Source organism: Cupressus sempervirens, chromosome 9, assembly GCF_028749045.1.
Source record: "Cupressus sempervirens isolate cs-2001-9-10 chromosome 9, ASM2874904v1, whole genome shotgun sequence".
Classification (NCBI taxonomy): Eukaryota; Viridiplantae; Streptophyta; class Pinopsida; order Cupressales; family Cupressaceae; genus Cupressus; species Cupressus sempervirens.
Genome location: NC_143126.1, coordinates 444,078,106 through 444,103,382, shown reverse-complemented (window position 1 = coordinate 444,103,382; position 25,277 = coordinate 444,078,106).

The window sequence follows — 25,277 nt, the reverse complement described above, 5'->3', positions numbered from 1 at the left end:
AAGGTTGGAAGAATGGCATGGGATGTGTGGATTCATACTTGTTCATATAGATTGCTTAGTGGTGGCTATGGCTTTGAAGGCTTCCATGGTTTTATTTTAGTGGTGTTTTTGCTAAATAATACATGGTGATGGATTCTTTTGGAGGCTAGGTTTTTTTTTCCCTTAATGAGGGTTTACCAGGGTAAATCGTGTGTCACATTTTTGTAGGTATGTTGTCTATTCTCTTGCATGTTGACTTCAATTGCATATTTTTTTAAGATCTATTATGGGTTATGTGAAAATGGTTATATTATTTCTTGCAAGTTTCCTTACAAGTGGTATTAGAGCTATGGTTTTATTATTGTAACCCTAGATTGAATCCATGAGAATGCATGCGAGGATAAAAGAAAGGGTACGATATATGAGTTGTTTATTGTAGATCTAAGGGTTTTTAGGTTTGTTGTTATGATGGGATATTGGTAGATTTTGGGCATGTTAAATTGTTGGTCAAAAGGATTTTTTGGATGTTTCATTTAAATGAGGGTTTTAGGGGGAGCTTATAGAAATGACCTCCTAGGTAAAAAAAACCTCACCATTGGATCCGAGACAATGTTTCCATAAATTTTGATATATAATATACTATAGTTTAGCCATGTTCAGAGGAAATGAAAGAGTTTTTTAGTTTCAACCCGTGCAAAAAAAAATTGAAGTGAAAATGGTAAAAAGACTGTCTTAGTAAAACAACCATAACTTTCTCTCAAGATATTGGATTTCAGACTTCTTACAAGCATTGGAAAGCTAATCTAGAGCACTACAACTTGGTGTAGGTTTGGTTATGTGATTTTGACATCTTGTCAGGTTTTAAGAGCCAAAAAGTTAGATGATGTTTCTTTTGAGTATAGATTAGGGCATAACTTGGGCATACGAAGATGGATTTTGGACTTTGAGTATTCAACAGAAAGCTCTTGGAAAGCTCTACACATTGGTTCAAATTTGGCATAGATTTGGCATGATTTATTTGGTGATATATTAATATGAATAGTTTATGATATATATATATATATATATATATATATATATATATATAGACTATGGTAGCATTGTGAGTTTATAACATTGTATGTTTGGAGATTTGGATTTGATGTCATTGTCTACTTAGTTCATATTTTAGATTAGTTTCATGATGATATGGTTATTAGTGTTTGATTTGGATATGCATGATGACTTGTTGGGTCTACAAGTTGTGCAGTGTTGTAAGCAATCTATATTTACAAGTTGCATTTATGGCTTGGGATATGGGTTGTCTTTGCTCATTAATCTTTCATTATTGATGCATATTCAGATTGGTGGCTTGGATTTGGGTTGCTTATGCCCTAAGTCACATGATTTTCAAATTTTTCTTCATGTAGAAGGGATTAGATGTTGTTACTAGTTATAGTAATGGTAGAGGATTGTGGTTGACTATTTTATGTTGACAGGTTGGACACATTGAGAGTTAGTTGCTCAGTTCATGGATGCGATCATGGTGCCATAGATTTTGGCATGACATGATGGGATATACAGGTACATCCTTGATGATCATTGGCTTGGACTCCTAATTTGGTTATGGTGATATATCTTCTTGGTTGAGGATCATGGTTATTTGGTTTCTTTTGAGGAGCTCATGATGTGCACTTTGAGTTCTTTGATGGTTTGATGCCTTGGTTGATTCTCATGGTTAGAAGATGGTTGTTTCTTCATGATGTCATGGATAGCTTGGTTACATGATTTAGTAGGAGCTTGTGACAGTGATGAGGTGGTAGTGCAAGATTAGTTCCTGGTTTGGTTTATATCTTCTTGGTTTGGAGATCTTTGTTTCACTCAATATTGACACTTTGGTTGTGTGAGTGTAGACCTAGAGGATCTTCATGTAGAAGATGGATTTATATAATGCCATGGATGACTCGATACCATGGTTGAGTGGGAGTTATTGGCATTGATATATTTATTGAGTGTTTGCAGATGTTGGATATTTGTCTTAGATCCTATTGCTACAGAAGCATCTTTGAAATTTGCATGGTGCACTTGGTTATCTTCATGGTGTGTGGAGATAGTTCTTCATGGTATGTGGAGATGGTTTTCTTAATGGTGTGTGGAGATGGTCGCATCTAGAGGACTCATACAATTTTTAGTAAAGGTGTGGTTTATGCTTTCATTTGACATGTTATCTTTGGTGTGACGTTGGTTTCATTTTATGTCATGGTATACTCTTGATACACATTTAGAGTTTTGACATGTTATATTATGTTCATATGGAGCTTGTTATCTGTTTGGTTGAGATGGTTAGATCATGTTGTCATGTTTATGTTCCTGAGGCCATGGTTGGAACTTTGACATTGATCTTGGTTTAGTTTCTTGGTATTGAGTACATTGATCATAAGTTGGATACTTCATGATATTTCTATGTTGCATTTGGAGTTGGCATGGATTGATTGGTTACAGGTTCTCATGGATACTTAGAGACGAGGGTGATGTTAATTTCTCTTGGATTAGAGAAGTATTTGTTGGGATGGTTGATGGTTTCAATAGGAAGTCCGAGAGGCATTCACCTGATATGGACTTCAAAGGAGATTATTCTTAGATGAGTCTTGGTTAGAGACATGGTTATATTGATGAGCATTCTCATTCCCAACCCTTGGTCTACTCAGCGATTTTGATACTTAAGACATACAACCCATTGTTTCTCTCAGGTGCATTATGTTTATACTTGTCTTTCATTTATATGGATCTTGAGCTATGGTACATGAGTTAGTTCTAGAGGGTTTATTTGAGAGATGGTTTAGCATTGGTTATCTCCATTTTCATATGTTTTTATGCTGGTTGAGTTTGGAAGATGGTTTTATATTGGGCATATCCCTTGGATTAGGAATGGTTTATGAGTTTGATCTTCTTGTGAGAGGCTTACATCCATGATTAGTTATATGGTATGGTTTGGGTGTTGTTGAAGCTTCTTGGTTGGGGTTTTATGGAGGCGATAATACTTGAATAGTTTACATTTGGAGGTGTGTGTAGAAGGACATGATACAGGTTATTATTTGTATGGTTTCTCTTTGGTCTTGGTTATCTTCCTAGATGTTCAATTTTTCTTACAATGGATTTGAGATTGGTTAGAGATTTTGATCATTGGTTTGTTCTTATGTACGTCATGTGAGAGATGACATGGTTATTTCTTTATCTCTTTCCTCTATTGGTTGTGGAGAACTTGGGAGAGCATTGGAGATTGGTTATGAGAATTATTCTTGCAAGTTATTGGCTTATGTGTTGTGGATGTCCTTAGCACTACAAAGATTCATTTCTTTGAGATGTTGTGAGTGATTTGGTTATAGATTTAACATTATCTTTTGTAGTAGGAGCTTCTTGGTATGTATGTGGCAGATATTGCTCGTGAGGCTTGTGAATGGAGGTTATAGATTGGATATGTCGGTGATGTGAGATTAACTTGTTATAGATTTGGAGTTATGGATAGTTGGATGGGTTTGGCACTTGTTGTGGTGGCTATTTTAGCTATGGATATTTTGATAACTAGGGATACATGTGATTACCTTTGGATTAGGTTTTTGTGCTTGGCATTTTTAGTTGTTATAGGATTTTATGATCTTCTAATGCGATAAGTTGGGTGGCTTTCTCTTTCAATGACTTCTATGTATGCCCAGTGGTAGTGACATAATAGGATGTGGCTTCATTCATGTTTGAGATGCTAGATACTTTGATTCTTTTGTTAGTACTAGGATGAAGCACATGGTTTACTTTGGTCCATGATGGTGGATGTGTTGCGAGGGATTTTTCCCTTGTTCATTTATGTGGCTACAGATTGACCCTATGCAATGTATACAAGTGGGAGATTGTTGAGATAATGGGTGTTGCACACATTGCATAATATTGTTATATTGTATTATTTTATTTTATTATGTAATGTTCACCTAGATAGATGTGCAACATGTAAAGATTCCCATGGGCTATTCTTGATGATTTGTATTGTAACATTGTGATAGTATTTCATATAATTATTTAACATTGGGGAAAAGAATTAAATTTCCAATATTAAATGTGGGGTCAATGGGTTAGGTAGCACATGGTTTATGTAATACCACTTAGTGGTTTTGTGGGACTTGCTACTATATAAGCAGCCACAAGGGTAGTTGTTGTATAACAAGGAAAAGACAAAAAGGGAAAGAGTCAAGTAGGACAAGGCTTGACAGGTTAGCCAAGGGAGCATTTGTGAAGGTTGGAAGCATGGCATGGGATGTGTGGATTCATTCTTGTTCACATATATTGCTCGGTGGTGGCTATGGCTTTGAAGGCTTTCATGGTTATATTGCAATGGTGTTTTTGATGAATAATCCATGGTGATGGATGCTTTTGGAGGCTGGGTTTTTTCCCTCAATGAGGGTTTCCTAGGATATATCTTGTGTCACATTTTTGTGGGTATGTTGTCTATTCTCTTGCATGTTGACTTCAATTGCATATTTATTTCAAATCTATTATGGGTTATGTGGAAACGGTTATATTATTTCTTGCAAGTTTCCTTACAAAATATGAAATTCTCAATATTTGGAGCAAATCTTTCCTTATACTTGTTAATAGCCTTTGTCATTTCAGATTTTTCCAAATTTGGCATCACTCTTGTAAGTGTAGTCTCTCTAATATTTCTTTTAGTTGTGAGACTATATTGCCACCTTTGCTCAACTCTATCATATAAACTCTTGGGTAAAGAGTTGGCAATCTCAATTGGTGTCTTCTTAAATATTGCCATCATGGCATATATAGATTCTTCTACTTCGTTCATTTCTATCTTCCCAAGTTTATCAAACTCAACATGTGTAAATCCACTTAAGTCAACATTATTCTTGATATTTTACAAAAGTTGTCCAAATCAGAAGAGGCACTGTGACTTACCACTTTGAATTGGTTGTTGTCATCTAACTCGATCCTTTCCTCATCTAATTCAGTTGGGGCAATATATTTCCTTCTTTGTTTCTAGTCAGGTTCATCTTCTTTGGTAGCTATGCTAGCTCTCTTTCCTTTAGACTTCTAAACTTCCCAAGTCTTCTTAGTAGTAGCTCTAGTGCTATCCTAGGAACAAGAATTGTAGGCTTTTGTTGTGAAGGTTTCACAACTTTTTTAGGTTTTATTCTTACTGGATTCTTTGCTTTTCTCTTCTTTTCTTTCATGGCAATAGGTGTTTCATTGGCTTCTTCTCCCTCAACACCTTCAATGAATTTTTATCCTTCTTCTCCTTGGTCCTCACCTTGACCTTGTGTAAGAGCCAGTGGTGCTTGGGCAGGTGTGTCTTTATCATCTTCATTATCCTCTTCTTCTTCACATCCTTTTGCCTCTTCACCAAATTGTTCCACAATCTTATTCTTCTTCCTCATCACAGAAGTTTTCTTCAAGTCCATTGTGATCGTTGACTTTGCTACATCATAATTTTCAAATGTAGTAGCATTCTTATCTACTTCTTCTACTAGTAAAGCACTGATGGATGCAGATGCCCCATCAACATTAATCTCATAAGGCAATGGCCTGAGCCATCTCACCCTTCGAGCAACAACTTGTACATAAGTGAAATCAACATCAACTAGAAAATAAACATCATTGAAATGCTTCTCTACTAGTGACACTAGAATCTCAGTCTTTGTTTCATTGACTTCTTAAAGTCTTCAAAATAGCTAGTCATCACAATCTCAAAATTATCTCCAAGTTTCTCTATGAATTCACCAATCTGCACTCATATGCTCTATATTCATACTTCTTACAGCTGTAGTAGTAACCTTCAAATATTTGTGTGCTTGATGTCTTGGTCTTGCATTCAATATGTGCCTGATGTCCTTGATTGTTGCACTTATGATAGTTACCCATGAATTTCTTGTTAGGGTTTTGATTTGCATTGTTGCTACTACAAACATTTTTTGTATGACCTATCTTTCTATCTTTCCACAATCATGACAAGTAGGTTTATAGTTCTTACATTTGTTGCTCCTTTTTTCACCACTTTTAGATGATTCTCCTTCTTTAGTACTGGTGTAACCCAATCCAGTAGTATCAATGTTAGATCTAGAAGATCTCATCAATTGCTTAAAATACTTGATGGCTTCACTAGGTCTATTGAAACTTTTAGCAAATTATTTTTCTCTTTTCAGAAAATTTCTAGTTGTTCATTCTGCAACTTCAGTGTTGTGATCTCAATATATTTTCTATTCAATTCATGATTGGAAATCATCATTTGATTCAATGTTTCCAATTGCATTTGAGCAATCTTATTCACCTTTGATGTCTTCTCTTCCAGTCTTTTGGTCAATATCCTTTTGTCATCTTCAATCATGACTTTGTCTTCTTCAACTTTCTTTTTATGCTTGGTCACTTCACATAGCAATACTGATTGGAATTCTTGTTCTATCTTAATATTTTTGACCTCTTCAATTAGGGCTCCATTCTTTTCCATCAAATATGCAACTGCTGCATCAAATTCACTTGAATTTCCATATGCAAATAATTTAGTAGTTTCAATCTCTTGGTAATGTGTGTCATTCTCTTCAATAGTTATCTCTTTCCTTCTCTTTAATAATTGCTTCAACTCATCTCTTTCTTCATTCAACTGATGTAGGGCAAGATGGATTTAAATCTTCTAATTATCAATAACCTTTCCCAACTTGTAAACTTCCATCTTCAAGTCTTTCCTCAAAGCTGCAAAGCTTTTCTTTCCAGAGAACCAATGCTTTGATACCAATTTTTGGAAATACAATAGGGAAAGTAACCTTTGAGGGGGCGGGGGGAGGGGGGTAAATCAGTCCTTCAAAACTTTAACCCTTAAAACATTCACCACACACCCATCTCACAATTTGCATATAAATTGAAATAGCAAGCTAAACATATTCATCCATAGCATGAAAGCAAATAACATTCAACACACATATGACATAAGATATTTGGTTACCCAGAAACCCTCCAATAAGAAGATAAAATTGGGGTGGGGATGACACCCAAAAATCTTCACTACTATAGTAATAAAGTGTATCCAATGAAGGTTACAATGTTTGATCATAAACTATGATCTACCCTATGAATGATCTGCCTTATTAAAGGCTTACAAGATTGTGAGATCTTACCCTGTAAAATGATTCAATACCCTGTTAGAAGTGTGCCTAATTAAAGGATTTAAAACTTACATGTGAGCACCCTATTAAAGGATTTACAATGGCCAGCTAGGACCACTCTATTAAGATATTTAACTGATCACCTTCTAGAATCTCCCAAAAATGATCTTGCGATTCTACTACTAGATAATAGATCACTTCTTTCCTGATGTGTACTTGATCCTCTTTGATCAAATGTATCACTACTATCCTCTAACTCATTTCCTCTATTTTCTTTTAATTGATTCTGCAATGTATCTCAATTTACAACTCCTTAGCCACCATGAATGCTTTGTTTTCATATGAAAACTTCTCTCTTTCCTCATTCCACTCTCACTTTCTTTTACATTTTTTCCTCCTTATGAAGACTTAGGTGACTTAGGTTTAGGTATGAATCAACGATTGTGATTCACCCATTTTTCGCTTAATCCATCCCTTTTATTTATTTGTTGCATGTACTGCATAGGGATCCTCAATAGAGATTCATCCTTATCATCTAGAATCACAAAACAATCATTAAGTTGGCTCAAAAATGGTTTACATAGAAGTTTGTTTCATTACAAACAACTATGATTGAAACTGTTTACTCAACACTTGAAGTGTCTAATGCTCAACATCCACTATATCTTCAATGTTGTAACTCGACCTCTGAATGACTCAACATCCATTGATCACTCAACATTTGAGTGACTTGACATATATTGTATAACTTTGCTCAGCATATATATACTATCTAACATCTTATGCTCTGCATACATTACTTGTTTGACATGAACTAAGGAAATGACTTAAGTATATTGTCACTCATATGTCAAAACCAATATGATATTAATACTAATTTTTGTGATTTTGCACCTTCTACTAGGGTTTCTTTAGGTTGCCCAAGTCCTCATCTTCAACTTCTCTCGTACATAGTGTTTATGATTAGGGTTTGGGCCCCTCTAAGGTTTCTTACCCTTTATCTTCTTAGGCTACTCACATGGGTAATATTGCCTCTATTACTAAGGAGAAATCATCCATGGGGCCTATTGAGCTTATTTCTATTATTCCTACTATGGGGATAGTGGGTCATCTGGCCCCTAGAAATTATAATTGGAATCCTTGGGGATCATTCATTGACAACCTAGCTAATAGTGGAGGTAAGGGACAAATTCTTAATCCTAAGTATTCAAGGTTTTTTCCAATCTATTAGTCTTTTACTTTCAAGCTAAATGAGGATATGGTTACTGAGATTAATTAGGTTTCCCCTGATCTCTCTTCCACTATAACTATTTGCAAATTTAGGGTTTCCCCTAAGATTAATCAAGTTTCCCCTAATCCCTTCATTTTGGACTCAATTTGGATTTTCCCTTTGGCCAAGGGTTTATTTACTACCAAATTTGAGAATGTAGAGGATAGAAGGATTATTCTTTATTAACATTTCTTTACTCAGTATAATTATTTCCCATTGATGATTAAACCTTCACATGAGGATTTCAACCATTTTGTCGAATCCTTCTATAAGATATCAATCTGGGTTAGACTCCCCTATCTTCCACTTTATATTTGGGTGAATTTTCTCCTAGAGGAAGTGGGTAAGGTGTTGGGTTTCTTCTCAATGGTGGATGTAGAGTCTTTTGATTATCTTTTACTCTAAATATGTTCATATCTTTGTTGAGGGGTCTTCTTATAAGGTGTTTCTTTCAAAGATTAAACTTGCAATTTTTAAGAGCAGTTGGATTCAACCTTTAGATTATGAAGGGAATCCCTTTAGATGTAGAAGGTTTTTTAGGATTGGATATATTATGACTAGATGTGACTTAGAGAAAGATACATTGAATAAGTCATCTTCATTACGAAACAATGCCTCTTCTCAACAGTACACAACACATTGAAAGTTGATCTTAACTGGTTCAACATGATCTTCTTTCCAATGGTTCTATAGGTTCTTCTCTCATGGTTCTTTGTAAGGCTTCTATTCCTATCGATGATACCTATTATGTTGAGAAAGAGCACAATTTGGTTACTTATGAGTTAGTTGTTGGCTCTAATTTGTTACGTGTTAAGTTTGATGTATTTGTCTCAATTGTTAAAAATGATAGGATTACAGCTAGTGTTTCTGTTGGTGCTACTTGAGACTAATTTGATTTCTAGAGAAAATTTGACCCTATCTCTTTTCAACATTTTATCCCCCTTATGAGTGTTGTGTGTTCTATCTTGCACTCTTTGGAATGGAAATATGAGGTTGCTAAGGTGGAATAAGGTTGGTACTCAATCATAGGTAAACATTCTAAGAGATATTTGCCTTCTTTTGATAGGATTGTACAATACCATAAGAAGGGAGCCCAAGGGAAATATTAATGTTGTATGGTTATTACAAGTTGTGGAATTTTATTTTTGAAACCCATATGTGCAAATTATTATATTGTTTCTTGTTGTAAGGTTGTGTGGTGTTGCATGCTGAATTTTATGTGGTGTATTTTATTCGGTCATGTATCTTTCCATTTTGATGGGGCGGGGAGGGGGTGTGTGGTTTCTCTTTCCCCCCCTTTCTTAGTTTTTTCTTTTTTCATCTTTGTTTTGTTCCATTTAGTGGATTCTCTTGAATATCTTTAGATGTGGGTTTTAGGTCCCCCTAAAACCTACTTTGTAAAGGGTTTAAGTCTGTTGAAAACTCATTTTTCACTTAATAAAAAACACTAGCCATTCAAGTATCTTCATCACATCATATTTTTAATTTAAAGCACCCACATGTCTATGCATATGCATATACCCACAACCAAACCCCCCCCCCCCCCCCCCCCACACACACACACACATGCACCTACACAGAAGAATGCAACATGTGTATGCACTCTCACACATATACAATCAACATCCACTTAGTACTTTATATGTGTCTTTAGGTAATAAAGAGAAAATTCATTATCAAATTTATAGTTTACTAGACATAAAAGGATTAAACAAAGCCTAATGAAATATTTATAAAAGGATAAATTGTAGGCTCATCATTGCCCTCCTCACCATTTGTAAGGGGTTTCTTCATACATACATTACTCAACTATGATTCTTTCTACAAATATAGCAGTAAACTTTAGCATTTTTATATCCTACAGGTCAATTCCAAGGGGAAATACTAGGGTTCAATATCACATAGTTGGGTAGGATAAAAGTGATAGCCATGATAACACATTTTATCAAAGCTCAACCTCAATTTTTATTGGGAAAATCTATTAACAATCAAGATGCTCCCCTAAAGGAATTTGTTATTCCTCCCAAAACCCTAAAATTCCAACATTCAAGGGGAATTTCAGGAAGACAAATTTAAGTGGGGTCACTACATAGATATTCTTTCAGTCAGTCAAACCAAGGATTTCATTTACAAAGGGATAAAATATTATGAAAATTACTACCATAGGTCCAAGGATCTCAACTGATAACTTTAATAAGATCTTCATCTTTCTCAAATATTAAAAGGAATGTTCCATTAGCCATAGCAATAATTTTGACCCTACCCTTAATCTTTCAATTGTCATCAACCTATTTTTGAAATTGGTCAATATTCGAACTTAATGCAAGTAACTTACATACTAAGAAGATAATAAACTTAGCAATAAAAATATTCATCAACTCATCAGGTACATCAACATTATGACCAAAATTAGGACTACTTACTTTGTGTGCAACCTCAAATCCAACCAATGAAATTCCTTTATCCATTTGGGTAGATCTACTACTTTTTTGTCCATAAAAGTTGCAAGTCTTTCTTCTAAGAAAAAGGAGCTCAAATTGTAAGGCAAGTAAATAAAGTACAAGTCACCAGGCTTACTAAAATCAACAACAATAGATTATTTGAGAAAGAGTTGATGGGAAGACCCACATGTCCCCACACCCTTCATTTCCATCAAGAACTAGCATAGAACATCACCAAACCCAAGTGGCAACTTAAAACCTCAAATCTTAGAAAAGCTCTCGACTTCCCCTAGATCCACGATATGTTATGATGAGATTTAATACAAATTTATGGATACTCAAAAACAATAATTCAATATCTAAGTATCTTCCATGTCTCATCATTTGTTTTAATACTTGTGCACTACTATATTTAATCCTGCATTTTAGAAAAACTAGAGAAACAAACCATGTTAAATTTATTGTAGAAAAAATAACAATTCACAATAATAAAAATTTAATGTGATTTACCTAATGTAACACCCCCCTCGGGAACCTAAAAGAAATAAATGTAATATGTTACAAATTTTACTAATCTAATTTTTTTAAGTTAAAAAAATATCAAATTAACAATGCAGAAGCAATACACACACATCACATATACATATACAATACAAACATATTTTATTCCTTAAGTGTTGCTTCACATTTAAGAAGTTTGTATTAATTAGTTTAAATCTCAAATACAATATCCATAATCATAAAGAAATAGTAGATACATCATCTCATAAGAAAATGCATAAATATAATTGATACAATAAAGTACATTCAAATAACACCATCCAATGAACATGTCACACGGTATGCAATAATAAATGTAAGTATATCAATATACAATACATCTCGTAGGATCTCAAAATACAAGATACATAATACGTAGATACATCAAATGAATAGAAGTCCCCAAGACAAGAACAAGAATGATAAGGGTACAACTATATCCACGAACATCCGATAATTATCAATCTATGGGGGACCTAAATGGTATGAAGTCACTACCTCCTGACTGCGTGGTCACCTAATTAGGCTCCCACTCCCACCGTGCAGGAGTGATAAGGTACGATCCACACACATATAATCAAATCATAAAACAACTCTAGGCAAGGGATCCTAATAGCCAAATCTACCTCAAGGGTAATTCAAACTAATGATAAAGAAAAGATAATCAAAGTAAAAAAGACACTCATCCAAACCAACATCACATACCAAAATCAATAATAGATACCAAGTAAAAATAAAATATCAAAATAAAAAAGATACAACCACCTCCAAATCAATGTCAAGTATGACAAACACAATAACCAACAGATAACAACTATCATCAATAAAAGTAAACCACCAATCACTAACTCCAACAATAAAACACCACCAATGAATAACTGACACTCATTAATAAAGGTCATTTGTCAGCAATAAATGGCATCCAATCAATAAATAATAACTCACAATACATACACAATCAAAAGTAACATCCAACAAGTACACCACTAGAAGCAAATATTAGAAAAAAAAATTGGAGACTCGGGCTACATACTATGGAGTGTCATCAAATGAGTCAACTCTAAGGTTACCCTGGGAATCTCTCAAGACCTTGGCCTCCTAGTGATTCTATGTAGAACTATAATACCCTCTTGTGAAGACGAGGAAACTACTCATACCTCTGAAGGTATCACCCCATTCCCATCCTTACCTTATACAAGAAGTCAAGGCATGGACGAGGAAAAATCTCTAACTTATCTTTTTTAATTTATCTCAAGGCATGGGTGAGGTAAAATTTTATTTTATTGTTATGTTATCACTTGTTACACAACTTACAATGAGTTACCCTATTAGCCACTTTGGGCCTCGACCCTCATTGCAAGCTACTCTCATAGACATGCACCTAGACTACCTTCCCAAAAATCACAAACCACAATTGTGTCCCATACCACAAAAGTAATATTGATCAAATTTGGTTCCTTAATAGGCAACCCAAAAATAACTTTGGTTCTCAAAACCCAAGTTCTCATAACTGCTCAATAGCATAAAGCTCATAAAACATAAATCTCAATTCAAATCATAAAGTAAATTATGACATCAAGTCAAATAATCATAAAAGAAATCTTAAAAATGTCTTTAGTGCACATCCTAACTTGGTGAACTAAACAACCCACAAAGAAAAATCATCAAGAAAATAAACATCCCAAGACTATAAATATAATATTCGAGAAAATACATAGTTTTCAGCCATATGATTTAATTCCATCATTTTCTCTTTTTAGTTTGGGCAATAAAGATGTGTTTAAAAATAAAGTAAGAATATACATGTTAATATAAATTTTTATGCTAATATACTTATTTAAATCAATAAGTATTTAAATGTCAAATCTTTTTGTGCATATAAAATATCATGCAATATTATCAAGTTATTGATTTAAATATTCTTATTAACATAAATGTATATTATTAGTTTAAATATTAAAATTAATTTAATTTCAAAAAATAATAATTTTGACTTCTATTTAAGTTCAATATTAATATTTACTTTTCTTTTAACTCATAATGCAACTAGAGATAACTCAAACTTGAAATTATATTTTTAATTAAGTTATTGCAATTCCTGTCATAATATTTAAATATTTATAACTAGATGATTATATAATGAACTCCACAATATCTTATCTTAAAATATAACTAGATCACAACTATACATATATTAATTTATAACTCCACTAGCATTAATAAATATATAACATGTTATAACCTACTAAGAGTTTTAAAAAAAATTAATATTAAAAACTCACTTATAAGAAAATAAGTAGTATTTATTTATTTAATTTTCAAAAAAAAAAAAAAAAAATTTAAATTTTTGAAATTAATAATTAAATATAAAAAGAAATATATTTTTTAAGTTGAAAATTAAATTATATTTTTTAAAAACAAAAATAAACATGCAATTAATATTTTCATGTGTCTTTGATCTCTCAACTCATGCAACCATAATATACTTAGTTTTCTATATTTAGTATATTTGTTTCACATGCATGTATAGGTTTAGTTGCAACATGCTTTCCTCTCAATTAATCTTTTACTTTTTCAATAAATTTTGTAACCAAATTATTTAAGATATAAGATGAATATTTATCTTTATTTAGAAAATTCATGATAATCACATGATTCTAATGACAAATTTAAAGTTAAAAGCTTGGCTGTTTAATATGTTGTTTTGTTCCATTTTTCCTATAATTGAATTTTCTCTATATTAGAAAGGGTTTTAAAGGATCATAGTGATAATAATTTCTAAATTTTTGTACAGTTTTTCTTAGTCAAGTTTTCTTGATTAATAAGTTTTCCTTTTCAAAATCTAGGACATAATTCTTGATCAAACAATCAATACAATAAATTAATAAGCATTATGCAAGCACCTAGGAAGACACAAAATAGACAAATCTTTCAATAAAATTCTATAATGTGTTTTCAAACCCTGCCTCAAAACAATAGCTAAAATCTAAGACAATTTGTGAATGCATGCAAATCCAAACCCTTTGAAACTTTCAACAATACTTTTACTCCAATTCCATATTTTGCTCCCCAAAACCTTATCCCTCAAATGAACTACAAACCCTCTAATAAATAAACATAACCCTAACTAGGGTTTCTAATCCCCAAATACTAAAAGCCATTATCTTTATTAAATAATTATTACTTTAATTATTTAATCCTTTCATGCACACTTATAAAATGTTTTAATTAAAATATTCTATTATTATATTTTCCTTCACTTTATCAATTAATGAAGCACTATTTAAATCGTAGTTTATTATTTAAATTAATAATAATAATTAAAGCTCATTATTTAAATGTAACTCTAATTTAATTTTATTAATTAAATAATTATAATAAAGAAATATTAAATCTTTTAATCTTTTAATTATTTTTTTATCCAACTTCTTAAATTAAACTTAAATTAAATCTTTTAAATTGAAGAACATATTTAATTAATTTCGTTATATTTTAATTTTTCTTTAACCAATTTTCCAAATTAGACTTCCAAATCAAGTCTTTTAATTTAAAGCACATATTTAATTAGTTTTTAATTAATTAAATATTTTCATATTTTATTTTTATTCAAATAATAATTAATAATTCTCAATATTGTATGATTAACCCTAGTATAATTAAACCATTTACCAAATAAATCACATTGCCAAATCCACATAAAAACAACATTACTAAAGCTGACCGAAACTCAAAATTAAACAACACGCACAAAGATAAACTCGTGTATTTAAAAAGGGTGGAAAGTCAGATACGTGTCCTCCTCCTCAAGAAAAGTAATTAGGCTATGGCTAGGATTGGACCTGAACATTATCTCGCCATTCTTACCATTGAGTTATTGCGATAGGGTACACTTATCTTGGCAATTCAAAGAATTTGATGCCTGATACCTGCAAATTTGTATAAAAGACGAGCACGTACATGTGCATATATATATATCTAAGCTAAACAGATAATGGCAGGGAGTGGTACATCATGTAGATCCCAACTAGCAAGTGACTGCGACTCCCTCCCTCAACCATATTAGGCACGCAAAACATAAATATAAAACAGACACACACACCATACACATGCAAGTATGGGGTAAGTATAGTAGTAAATCCTAAATATAAATAACATCATATTCTAACATGAACATCTCATCATCACGAGGACATAATAACCATCTTTCTAAGACACACCATATGAAAACATCATAAAATCAATTTAATTAACTAATTAAGAGCAATTAAAGCATCATCACTGCAAGTAGGAAATTGACACAACCTGACATAATCAATTACTCAACATATCAAAGTATTGCATTTCAAATATCAAATAAGGGATGACACATCTATAGAAGAGTCATATAGAACTTTAGCAACTAAGTCAGCAAAAGAGGGGTATTACACCTAATGGAGGATACAACTACAAATTAATATCCATACACTCCCATTTTATAATCAAACAAAGAGAAAATTATAAAATGATGATATTCACTTTCTGCTGCCACTTTTTTAAAATTATTTTGGTGATTTACATACTAAAACAAGTAGCCAATTTTCACTTCAATGGTGTATCCCGTATAGCCCTTGCTAGGAGCATTTCCTCCAAACTCCTATTGTGAGCTCTATAGATCTCCCTATATCCACTTTTGATGGCTAAGTTAGTAAACCTTACAACTTATGCACATAGATATTTATTATTAGATTAGACTTAACTATCAACCTAGGGTTGATTTATCAGAATGGGATTAACACTTTATATACACAATGACCATATATGGGTTATTTTCATACTTAATAAAAAGTACAATAGCTAGGTTAAAGTACAAAAAGAAATCAACTTGAAATGACAATAATCAATAGCGAATGATATGACAAAGCTATATAAATCAAAAAAATTCTACAATAATACTAAAACTATGTTGATCAAGAAAATAATTACTACTACTAGATATTGTCATAATAATAAATCAAACAATATAGCACAACTACCTTAAATGCAACAATGAAATCAACATCTCATTAATAGTGCATAAACAAATCTCAGAGATATGTTACCTCAAGTTGGACTAACAAAATTCCTCAAATATCAATATAAATATCCTTTAATGCTTTATACTGATGGGATCTTTGTAGAATTTCAAACCTCTAGATGCTCCATTTGTATTCTTATGGGGTTTAAGAGATTTATAAATTTTAAGAAACATAGCTAATTGATGGTGGCAAGCTAGGTTTCGAAAGTGGTCTATGTGGTGGCACACCTATATCCTATCTCATCTCCCTTTATTATTAATACAACTTCTGCACTTCCTTTTGAGGATTATCCATTTGTTGGGTCGGATCTTGTAAGTCTTCATCTATTAGTAGCCTTAAGAGTGCAAGAGATAGTTAAGAGGGATATCTATTTACATGAGAGTACTTCTAAATTGCATTGATACTTTTGCTACCTTCTTTGTTGTTTGCACATGTTCCTTAGAACCTCCACTTGAATTGATTGTTATGAAAAAATCCTAATTGAAATTTGTGGAGGGTGGAAATGTTACTAATAACCACTTGATTGTCACCAAGATTTGTAGTATCTAGGTGGACACCTTCAATTGTTGGTGTATAGGCCAAGTAACTTTGGATAAGCATCATGGTTGAGGTGTTAAATAAGAGTGCAATGAAAGTTGAGGACCTTATATTGGTCTAGGGAGGTGAAGAAGGTATTGGTGCTTTAATTTTCTCCTTTTCTTCTATACGTAACAAGTTGTAGGCTTTAATCGTGTCCTTTGTAATTTTCATCTAGATTTTCTCAATAATCTTTCATTTATCTAGCATTAGTTTGTTGATCTACTATTCAATCCAAGATTTCTTGTTCTACTTTTCCTTGAATCTTTACAACTATAGAGGTATATGGTCCAATAGAATTCTTTGTATGACAACCTTCTTTAGGTGTTCCTCTTGTTGTGATCTCACTCTCTTGTCCCTTAGGGTTGTTGCTAGTGGTCTCAATAGGTTTAAAAAAGGTCCTCCAACATATACTTTTGTGTTGTCGTAAATTAAATTAGGGATTCTTTTGCAGTATGCTTGTTTATTAGGGAATGTTTGTGTGTCTCCAAGGTCTTGGAAAAGGTTTGAAGGGAAAAATGTGCCCAACCTAGCTAGTCCTCATCTAGAAGGGAAACTTATTGGTTTGTTAACATTGTTACAAGGGGTTATTCTTGCATCACTTGTACTTTGACCTTTTTTTCTATCTTAGGAGCCAAAGTACTACTTGTGTCCTCCCTAGTCTCTTGTATGTGCTCATTCACAACAAATTTTCTGATACTTCCAACTCTAATGGCTTTGTCTTCTCAAAAGTGAGCAATTTTCTTTTAAATTGGTATTTTCCTTTGACTTTTGGAGGTGTTACTTGTGGTATTGGGTTCTACAATCAGTTGGATCTTATTTTTGGTGCACATAATATCTTCAATTATCCTTGTTCCTTCTCTATTATTTTATCTTCTTTGACATCTTAGTTGTGCACTTAATTCTTTAATCATTTGATTTCTTGTTGCCTTCAAATACTTAAACAATTTTAGGAGGTATTGTGCCTATGAATCAACCTCTTCTTCAAAAACTTCGTAGGGAAATAATGGAATCTATGATGTCTGAGGCTCAATGTCATCCATGATGTCTTTATTGTTGATGTTTTTCCTAGAAAATAATGATAAACATCAATAAGAAAAGTAGGAAAAGTAGAATAAAGACACACAAGACAAATGAAATCATCTTGGGAAAACCCTTCCACTGGAAGGGAAAATCCCAACCATACTAGAAAAATTTATTTTATTGATAATAAAGTGTTTGAATACAATGTTTTCAATTGATATGTGTCTTTTATGCATCTTTATTCTACTTTTTCCTAATTTTCTTATTGTTGTTTATCATTATTTTATGGGGAAAACATCAACATGGTACCAAAGCTAGGTTAGGTAACAACAATAAAGATGTCTCTCTTCTTCTTTAATCCATGTATCTTCTTAGATTATTTATCTTGTTGGAAATTTGTAGTTGGGAGTCAGATTTTATCATTTTGACAATTACTCCTGCAATATTGGTTCCTATCTCATATTGAGTTCTCCCATATTTGTTTTTTGATATCACTAATTTATTGCTCTTGTTGTGTCCTACACATCTACATTAGACATTATTTGTTAAATGAAAGGAAGTCCTTTCTATATTCAATTCTGATGGATTTTTTTTTGGAAATGGAAAGGAGTAATTGAGAGGGGAGGGGTGAATCAATTACTACAAGAACAAATCCAAAGTCCCTTTAAGATGTTAACACAATATAAAACCAAAACTTCTTGCAACTCAGTTGACACTGAATATTTTTTTTAAACTTGGTTAACACTGAATATTACTGTCACTTGGTTAGCACAGATATCTTAAGATATTAATATGGTTAGCCTTTATAACTTACTTGCAGAAATATCAAGGAAATAACATGAACACAAGAGACACCGAGATTTAACGTGGAAGCCAAATTTGGGAAAACTACCAATTGCAACTAGTTACCATTTTTCACTCTTCTAAAGTGAGCCTTGTTAGGAATCAACCTTGTTAAAGGTTACAAAACACACTGTGAGGTGTGACCCTGTTAGAGGATTTAATTCACCCCGTTAGGAGTGTCCTTCTTAGAGGTCTTTAGACACTTCAATCTAGGAATGTCACCTTGTTAAAGGATTTGTTAAATAATTATTAAGCTAACTTAGTTAAGAGATTTGATTCACTACTGCAATTATTAGAGAGTAACAATGACTTGACCTGATTGTTGATGCAAATGTCTTTGTTGATTTAGATCTCAGTTCTGGCTTGATTACTTGATCGTCCTTGATCAAAATGTTCTTTGCATCTTGATCAACTTAGATGCTTTGCCCTTTACAGATATCCTTCAAACTTGCTTTCTTAATCCATCTTCTTTGACTCCATCTTTCAATCCTCAACTTGACCTTTCATATTTATGATTCACCTTGTCAAGTCAGCTTGGATACTCTTTTAGCCAATAATATATTAACCCTTAAGTTGGCTTGTATTAACCAATAAATTTATCAGACTAAATGTACTGACAGTTGATTAATAAAGAATTGAGTACTTGATCGACACTAAGAATCCCTTTGTTAATCGACCCAACTCAGTTAGAATAGGAGTTCTGACGTCAACCAACCCAAATCAATCAATACTGAATTTATGCTAATCTTTCCTTTGGTAACCAAGTGAACTCAATCAATACAAGATCTGCTTCGTTAACCAATTGAGCTCGATCAATACTGTCTCTGAACTTGGTTATCATTGAATGCTCAACATACACAGGAAACTGCCTTCGATACCCTAGTAAGCTCAACTATCACTGATTTCTCGGTAAAGACTAGACATTTTGTGTAATATCAAAGACAACATATAATTGAATAATTGTTTCAAAAATTGACCTCTTTGGCATTGATGGCAACACAACATGTCATGATATAAAGAAATTTTAGAACAAAACAAAAGGATAATATCCTTAGTTTTATTCTGATTCTCATCCATGAGAACTCCCTCTATCAGTGAGAACTCTTGACATCAATCTCTCCCTCTAGAATGATCTTCTTTGACATGAACTTGTTGATGACATTAAAATCTTCCTTTACAAAATTTCTATAAAATTTCTCTGATATGACAGAAAAATCTCCCTCTTTAACATCTCATGCAAAAAGGCAACAATCAATGTATTTTCCATGTACCCGATGTACTGATTCATATGCAATCTATTATGACAATACTGCATCAACTTGATTGATCTTCAAAATGCTTGATTGATGCACCACCAAAATCTAATTAGTGAGCTTTAGATAGGAGAATGACCCCTAGCTTACCTCTTAGATACAAAAATGCATCCTTAGGTAATGGCTTAGTGAATATGTCTACAATTTGTTCTTTTGTATTCACATATTCCAATCTCACATCTTTGTCTTGCACTAATTCTCTCAAAAAATGATATTTTATTGCAATGTGCTTTGTCTTGGTATGCATCACAGGATTCTTGGATATGTTAATTGCACTAGTGTTATCATAGAAGATAACTATTGGATCCTTGATTTCTTCCTTCATACCTGCCAACAATTGTTTGAACCAAATGATGTTGGAACAATTAATTGTTGTTGCAACATATTTTGCTTCCACTGTAGACTAAGAGATGCAATTTTGTTTTTTGCTTGTCCAAGACACTAGCCTCTTTCCAAGAAAGAATGCTCCACCACTAGTGCATTTCCTATCATCAATACATCTTTCCCAATCAACATTAGTAAAGGATTTCAATTCAAAGTTGCCTTCTTTCTTATACCGCAAACCATAATCTTTAGTACCTTTTAGATACCTTATAAATATTTGTATTGCCATCATATGATTTTCCTTTGGATTAGCAAAAAAGCTTGCGATCATACCAATTGCTAATGTAATATCAGGTCTTGTGTGTACCACATACTAAATTTTTCCAATCATTGATTTATATTTAGTCTGATCTACCTCTTTGGAATCATCATTTTTAAAAAGCTTATGTCTAGTAGACATAGGTGTTCCAACTGGTCTAGAATCCTCCATTCCAAATTTATTCAATATCTCCTTGATGTACTTTGATTGACTAATGTAGATTTCATCCTTCTTCTATTAAATTTACAAGCCAACAAAGAATTTAATCTCTCCAAACATTGACATTTTAATTTTTTTACTCATTTCGTCATAAAAAGATTTGCATAAGTCATTATGTCAAGTAAATAGTGTATCATCTACAAATATTTTTGCTAGCACTTTCTTCTTATCTTGTCCTTCCTTGATGTATAGACTGTTGTTGTTATTAGTCTTTTGAAAACCAATCTTTACCAGATAATTGTGCAATCTTTCATACTAGGCTCTGAGGGCTTATTTGAGACCATATAAAGTTTTTTGTAATCTGCAAACCATATCCCTTTTGTTAGGATCTATGAAACGTTCAGGTTGCTCAATCTAGAATTCTTCTAGGATCCCATTCAAGAAAGCTAACTTTACATCCATCTGATATGTTTTGAATCCGTTATGTGCAACAGAAGAAAGTAGTGTTCTAACACCTTCTAATCTTGCAACAGGAGACATTTTTTCTCCAAAATCAATACCTTCATCTTGAGCATAACCTTTGCATATTAACCTTGCCATATTTCTTGAAACTTCTCCATTTTCATTAAACTTATTTCTAAATACCCATTTTGTGTCAATTACATTTTTTTCCTTGGGTCTAGGAACAACAGTCCAATTTGTGTTCCTTTCAATTTAATCAATCTCTTCATTCATTGCTTTAATCTAGCTTTCATTGTCTAATGCATCTTTAACAATTCTAGGTTCAAACTCAATAAGAAAACATGTACCTTTTAGTTTTTTCTTTGTCATTGTGCCTTTTGACTGATCTCCAATGATTTTCTCAGGTGCATGATGCCTTGTGACATATCTAGCAAGTATAGGTACCTTCTCTTTCAATTTAGAACTTGTTTCACTATATTCACCATGCTCAAAATGATCTTCTAAATCATGCTCGGGCCCCAATGTTTGTAACTTAGGTTTGTAGGACTACGAGTCAGTTTGTACTAGTTGAAACTCGCGTCCTTATGACTGTGACTCATGTTGCATTGGCTAGAACTCCGGTGAACTAGAGATTTATGGGACTTAGGTGGTGCAGGCTACTGATTTCCAATTCTATTTGCTTGAATTTCAGGTAAAGTATCAAGTTCAAAGTAGACAAAGTTTCTGTAATTTTCAAGTTCTTTTCTTCTTTGTTCTTCACTCTTTTCTACAAACTCATCAATTTTTACATGTGCACTTTTTATGACATTGTGAGTAGTAAGATTGAGACATTTATATGCTTTGCTTTTGTTGGAGTATCCTAAGAATATTCCTTCATCACTTTTCACATCAAATTTTCCTTTCCTAGATTCTTTCAAGATATAACATTTTCTTCCAAATACTTTGAAATAACAAACATTAGGTTTATATCCATACCATAATTCACAAGGTGTTTGATCTAAGTCCTTCAATTGCACTTGATTCAAGGTATGAACTGTTGTATTGATTGCTTCTTTCTAGTAGTTGACTGCAACATTTTTCTCTACCATTAGTGCTCTTGCATAATCCATAATGGATCTATTTCTTTTTCTTCTATGTCATTCTACTGAGGTGTACCAAGTGTAGATACTTGTCTTTTGATCCCTCTTTCATTGTAGAATTCATTTAATTCATTTGAGATGAATTCTCCTCCTCTATCTAACTTGAGACATTTTAGTTTCTTTCCTTTTTTCTTTCTCCACTCTAGCCAAATACCACTTGAATTTTTGAAAGATTTAAAATTTATCTTTTAGGTACATCACTGTCATCATCCTAGAATAATCATCAACAAATAAAATAAAATACTTATCTCCACAGTAGCTTTCTATGCCAATAGGTCAACAAAGATTTGTATGAACCAACTCCAGAACTTCTTCTGAGTGATAGTTCTTGCTTTTGAAACTTGTCTTCCCCATCTCTCCAATTTGACCATTTTTTCACATGCCCATATAAGGTTTCTTTAGACTAGGAATGCCTCTCACTCTTTTATTCTTGTTTATGTTGACCAAGTTATCAAAATTTACATGACACAATCTTTTATGCCATAACCAACTTTCCTCTACTTGAGCTAGGAAACATGAACTTTTAGCTAGATCTTAGATAGAATAGATTACCTTTTGTTTGATTGCTAGTCCCAACTATATTTCCTTTCCCATCCAATAGCTTGGCCTTTCCGTTCATGAATTCTACCTTGAATCCAATGTTGTTCAATTGTGCCACACTAAGTAGATTGTGTTTCATTCCTTCAACTCATTAAGTATTGTCACATCTAAGTTCATTAGTCAATGTGATGCAACCTTTTCCATTTACATAACAAGGTTCATCATTTCCAAATCTAACACTCCCACCATCATAGTGTTCCAAGTGCTCAAGTTTAGATTTATCACCAGTCATGGGGTGAGAACAACCACTATCAATAATCCATGTGTCATTCTTGGTAATATGAGAAATGAGGGCCATCTTATCATTTTCATCATCTAATTCATCTTTTACATCAATGTAAACCATTTCATCTTCATCACTATTATCAAAGTCTTTAGTCATGTAACAAGATTTCTTACCTTTAGCTTTGTAGTCTTTGTAGTTTTTGAAATCTTTCTTGCCTTTGTACTTGTCATAATTTTTTACTCCTTTGCCTTCTTTGTTTGGACACCTTGCAACAATGTGACGAACTTCTTCTCATGAAAAATATATTAGAGGTATTTTACCTTTGTACTTTCCTTTGCCTTTAGGGAATCTTCTTGCAAGTAGGGCTTCAATGACTTCAAGGTCATCATCATAATTATCTTCATCTTCATTGTCAAACCTTTTGTTTTTAGATTTTCCATCTTTCTTCTTGAGTGATACTTTAGCTTGAAATGCAGACTCAATGCTACTAGAGTTAGGAACATAGTTATCAAAGTTATCTAACTCAAAGGTTGTCGACCTTCCCATTAGTGCATCCAAATTTATATCATTTTTAGGATCACATCTCATGTCTTGAATAACTAAAACTCTAATTGCATAAACATGAAGAAGAGTTCTAAGTACCTTGCTGACTATTGTCACATCATCTATTTTTCCTCTCGAGACTCTGATTGTACTCACAATTGCTTTGATTCTTTCACTGTATTGTGCAACGTTTTCATCTTCTCACATAGACTTTCTACCTCAACTCTCCTCACATTGTCATCTCCTCCATAGATATCTTTGACCTTGTTCCACATTTCATGAGCAGTGGGAAAATCTTTGACTTCATCAAATTCAACATAATTGAGAGTAGAGGCAATATCAATCATCAATATGTTGTGATTCTTCTTTTCCACAATTTGATCCACAAACAAAGGTCCAATAAGTGTCACATATTTTTTCTCTAGATATTTTAGGCCTAGGTCTCTAATGGTTGCCAAATGTAGCTTCATGAGTTCTTGCTATGCTTGGAAGTTATCTTTGTTCAGCTTAGGAATCTCCCTTTTGTAAGACATCTTGATCTTTAGCTTAGGTCCTTGAAACCTTATCTACAAGCACCAAATGCTCTGATACCAATTGTTGGAATGGAAAGAAGTAACTGAGAGGGGAGGGGTGAATCAGTTACTACAAAAACAAATCCATAGTCCTTTTAAGATGTCAACACAATATAAAACCAAAACTTGTTGTAACTCGGTTAACATTGAATATTACTGTCACTCGATTAACACATATATCTTAAGATATTAATGTGATTAGCCTTTATTAACTTAGTTGCAGAAATATAAAGGAAATAACATGAAAACAAGAGACACCAAGATTAACATGGAAACCCAATTTGGAAAAACCACCAATTGCAACTAGTTATTGTTTATCACTATTCTAAAGTGAGTCATGTTAGGAGCTAACCCTATTAAAGGTTACAAAACACACTGTTAGGTGTGACCCTGTTGAGGATTTAATTCACCCTGTTAGGAGTGGTCTTGTTAGAGGTCTTTAGACACTTCAATCTAAAAATGCCACCTTGTTAGAGGATTTTTTGAATAACTATTAGGCTAACTATGTTAAGAGATTTTATTCACTACTACAATTATTAGACAGTAACAGTGACTTGACCTAATTGTTGATGCGACTGTCTTTGTTGATTCAAATCCTAGTTCTGGCTTGATTACTTGATCCTCCTTGATCAAAATATTCTTTGCAGCTTGATCAACTTGGACGCTTTTCCCTTTATAGATATCCTTCAAACTCACTTTCTTAATCCATCTTCTTTGATTCCATCCTTCAATCCTCAACTTGACCTTTCATAAATATGATT